Source organism: Tachysurus fulvidraco, chromosome 1 (assembly GCF_022655615.1).
Source record: "Tachysurus fulvidraco isolate hzauxx_2018 chromosome 1, HZAU_PFXX_2.0, whole genome shotgun sequence".
Taxonomy (NCBI): domain Eukaryota; kingdom Metazoa; phylum Chordata; class Actinopteri; order Siluriformes; family Bagridae; genus Tachysurus; species Tachysurus fulvidraco.
In genome coordinates this window covers 6,952,565-6,957,495 of record NC_062518.1, presented here as the reverse complement: position 1 = coordinate 6,957,495, position 4,931 = coordinate 6,952,565, and positions in this window count along the sequence as shown.

Genomic DNA, 4,931 nt, shown 5'->3' with positions numbered 1-4,931 from the left:
AGCTGTAGAGGGAAATGATGATGAGATGTTGTTATTGTCTCGTCCTCCTCTCGGTCTTGGTCTATTGATCTGTGTTGCCTTGGTTGCAGTGAAAGCTGTCTTATCTCGTGTGCATCTGAGAAGCAAAGGCCATCACACCTTTTTTCTCCACCTAGTGCCATCAATGATCACAGAGATGACCACTATTAAAGTCTCGTAGGGTCTGAGAGCAGGACGAGAGGCCCTCCTGTTTAGCTGTCTGAAGAGGTGAAAAAGACAAGCCCATTACAGGCAGCTACAAAAGGAAAAAAGAACAAGCCATAGACTGAACTGTGCTGATAGATTGAACATGTATGCAAATTTTTTAGACTATTATTTCAAATGCATATTTGCCTGCATGTCTCCAGGAGTTTGGAATAAACTGCTAAACGCTAACACAGCACACGCAACGACTGCAATGTGATTTGTGTTCTCACAAAAATATTTAGCCTGAACTATTTTTTTTTAAAAGCAACATGTTCTCTCTATATCTGCATGAGCTTTTTCTTCAGTTCCCTCCTGCCATCCAAAACCGTGCCACTAGTGCCACCTTTCCACCAGAAAGAACCGGGTGCTGGTTCAGAGCTAGTGCTGGTGCTGGTTTGAAGTTCCACTAGCGAACCTTCTAAGAACTGGTTTGCCTATGTACTGTATATATATGTTTGCCTAGGTTTGTCACTGTATACAGCAACGTTAGTACAGCAGCGGCAAACACAAACACAACAACAATGGCAGATGTTGCTTTACCATTAATGCTCATGGCGTTGCAAACCTACATTGGCATCCAAATGCCACGAATCCTGATTTAAAATGATTTAAATATGGCACTAACAATGTTCTCTTTTGTCTTGTTGGTCACAGTAACCCCAGCCCCTGACACAAGCGGTTCGTAAGTCCAGACCAGCAATGTTTTGGTGCTACTTAAGAACCACTTTTCCTGGTACAGAGCCGGTGCTTTGGCTGTCGAAAAAAGAAAGAACCGATTTTAAATTAGGCTCTGGCTCCGAATCAGCACTCAAACTGCCTCGGTGGAAAAGTCTAATGATTTTAACCTAATTTTGAGTATTTGTCCATACCTTTTATTTAATAACAAAGGTAAATTAGAAATAATGTTACAGCCTTATATTTTTATTATTATATGTTTTAGACTATTTTAGTTAGAAATGGTTATACGAATTAAACATTTTACATTGATTTTGCACACAAACACTCGGAGAAACTAATTGGCTCAACCTCTAAGAATGCCAAGTAGCTTGAAATGTTCTGCATGATAGAGTGGTCCAAGATCCACTACAAGTGTTTTCTAATCTTGTTACACATGACAGGAAAAGGCTCAATGCTTTGATTCACTCCAGGGATGGATTCACTATTGTGGGGTGCCAGAAATTTTGGAAACAGTGTTTTGCAGCTGGGGGAAAAAAAACAAAACATTTTAACTCTGTTTTGAAAGATATTTTGCCAAGGGTGCCAATAATTTTACAGTTATATCGTATCATAAGATGGTCTTCTATCATATTGTATGTTAAGTTAACATCAATTCTTTTACTCAATTGTTTTGAAGCACATGAAACAGGGAAATTTGGCATTTCATTTAAACCCTTTTCATTGACTTCTAAATACAGATTGTCAGTGAAAATTGCTATATAGTCTTTTTGCTATATGATTGTTGATAAATTAATATTTTTACTTTGTATTCCTTACTTACAAAGATACAGATGAGTAACTAACTTGACCAAATGCTGAAAACAGTTTACAATTTTAACCATTTGCAATTAGTTTACGGTTGTAAATAAGACGACTCGTTTGTTTTGTTTTGTAGCAACAATTCATGATGCTACCTCGAGCTGGCGCCTCAGACTCTAAGAAGATGAAGCATAAATGTATAGAATTTGTCTCTTTTGCTTCTTACATGTCTGTGAAAACTCTCTGCTTTCTGGTTAATGTCTCTAGCAATGGGTTGTTTTTGAAAACGAGAACTACAACCATAATTTTCATGCATTGAACAGCTCAGTCCACTGAAATTCTTTGTTGGCTCTCTATGGAAACTCCACATCGCTTGTAGCCTATTCCTGAATATCTGCTGTTTTTGAGTATAGATCATAAGTCAGAATTTTGTTATTTCCAGAAGCCAAAGACAAAGTCAAAGACACCCAAAGAACTTGGACATTCCTAACTGGGAATTCAGAATAATCTATTCAACTCCAAATTCAGGAAAAGACATCAAATCAACATGAATGCACAGAACCAGCAGTAAATGTAGTAGTGCTTCAAATTGTTCTATAGTTATGGTGTACCGCACGTACAAGTATTTGCTTTAGATCGATCAACATTAGCTTGTTAAATCTATAAGACTGACTTTGCAGCTCACTGTTTGAGGAGAAAAATATAGATCAGTCATAACAGTTAGCTGATTAGCTTGTTGCTAACGAAAGAGGAACATGGAAGTTTGTCTTTTTTTTCTCTCCAAAAAACAAAGAAAATCTAAAACGAAGTCAATGCGAAGAGGAAGTCAAATGCAGCGTTAATATTCATGGTTAGATTCGTTGTCCGTAATGGTCATGAGCTTGACCTTCGTATCCTTTTCTCTGACAGCACTTAATAGAGCAGTGATTTCTACTAAATGTTTCTTGATAATGACTCTGAGTACTGTTCCATTCCCACTGATCTGTATTATGGCTGTTTATGAATATGCAGCACTTGCTACTTAATGCACCTGAGGTACTTTAACCCACACTGGGTTACTTTAGTAATTAATCACCTAATTACTGAGAGTGGTTTTCTCGTCAAGCAGGACGCAATAATGATGATGACAATAAACAGCGGAGCAGAGAGGATATAATGGCACTGTTTAAAAAAAACAACATCAACAACAACAGGAAGAGGAGGGGGAGTGAGTCGACACTTGTCCTGCAGCGAAACAGAGGTTTTTTGTTCCCATGCTGATAATCAAGCATTTATTCCATAAACAATAAGGCAACCAGCATGGGATTAGCCTAACAATGGCTCATTACGAGTGCATGAGCTGATTTTTTTTTCCCCTCAATAATGCTTTAGTTCGAGGAAATGAAGGAATGCAGCGGGTAAGGCAGAAGAAGGAGGAGAAGGAGGAGGGATAGAAAAAAAACACTTATTAATTTGCAAGAAATGAAATTAGCGTTCGGCAGCATGGTCGTGGAGTTCTAATTTTACAGGGGGCCCTATGAGTTGGAACGCTTGTGGGAAATGGAGATTTGTCACACTTCACTTGGCCGCCTCCCCAGAAAGAGAAGGCTTGATGAGCTATTGCTGCTGCTAGGGAGAAAGGGAGAGAGAGAGAGAGAGAGGGAGAGAGAGAGAGACAGACGGAGGGAGAGAGAGAGAGAGAGGGAGGGAGAGAGAGAGGGAGAGAGAGAGAGAGGGAGGGAGAGAGAGAGGGAGAGAGAGAGGGAGCTAGAGAGAGAGCTGAGTGGGGGGAAGGACTGTACCTCCTGTCCTCTCGTCCACTCTCGTTTTCTTTGTCAGTCGTAAACATGCTGCAAATAGGAAGAAATACAAGTGTGAGGAAGACAAAGAGGCAAGAGGAAGTGAGAGGAAGGGAAGTGACACGGTACTCACGTTACTCATACGAATATAAACACAGTATGACATCATCTGGAAAACTCCAGAATTTGTGATAAGCATGTGTAAGGACGATGTTCAGATGTTAAAGGTCATGAGGGCTGTGAAATATCACAGAGATAAACAAGGTCATCAGCGTTCCTCCAACCAGAGAAAACAGACAGCTCTATGGAAATATGTCTCACATGCAAAGTAATCAGTGTTTTTTTTTCTTTCTCACTCACTGTTTTTTTATCACTCTGTGTTCTCTTTCTTGTTCTCTCTCTCTTCCAGCTCCTTTTATGAATGCACTGATTATGTGCGTGATGATGTGGGTCGAGGGAAAAAGTTATAAACCCAAATTCCAAAATATGACATTTTTTTTAGCCAAGTCTACATTTTCTCTTAATTTTTTTTTTTTACTTTTTATTTTGTCAGTGAATCATAGCATATGTTGTGTGCTGGTTGATGGGGTTTGTGGTATGTTTGACATTGGACAGAGTGAGTGTGGACTCACAGGGATTAACAGGGATTACAGGATGATGGAGCGAGTGCATGGCTGCTTAGATGATTCAGGATTAGAGAGATTATGTTAGAACGGCAAGATAGAGTTGACAGCTGAGTCTTTCGCAGGTGTGAACTCCGACTCCAGGCTGCTCAGACGCTCTGGACTTTGTGCTCTGTGTTGTCTATGCTTCTTCTCTGGAGCTCCAGCTTCTTCCTGCTTCCTGTTTTTTTTTATTTTTTTATGAATATTTCTATTTATTTAAATATTCTTCATAAAAGTGCTTTACATCTACCAACCATTTAATCTATATGGGTTTTGGATTTAATCTTTCTTTTTTTTTTTTTTTTTTTACCGTGTAAAGCAGGCGTTTGTGTTTGCAGAGATTCGTTGACTTCTTGAGTAATTGGATTCTTACAGATTCTACTTTGTTCTGCTAGAATTTTTCATAAATCCTGTGCAAAGATGGGCCAGTTTAATAGAGTAAGATGGAAAACAGAGACAACTAGCTAAAGACAGTCAGAATATAAATACAAAACACATCTCAAATCAAATCAAATTGTATTTGTCACATACACATACATACATTCAGAGTACGACATGAAGTGAAATGCTTTTTACGTCTGTCTGATATTCGAACATAGACAGGAATGGAATTAAGGATAAAAATAAAACCAAAAGGAAAATATATGAGGTTTCATATAAAATATATAAAAATATTTGATATGACTTGCTAAGGTGATATGAACTTCTTAAATGTCCAGTATCGGTCTGTGGTCTGGGTTTATAACTTGTCTCCAGTTAGTATACTTGGTTTGAACCATTATAACAC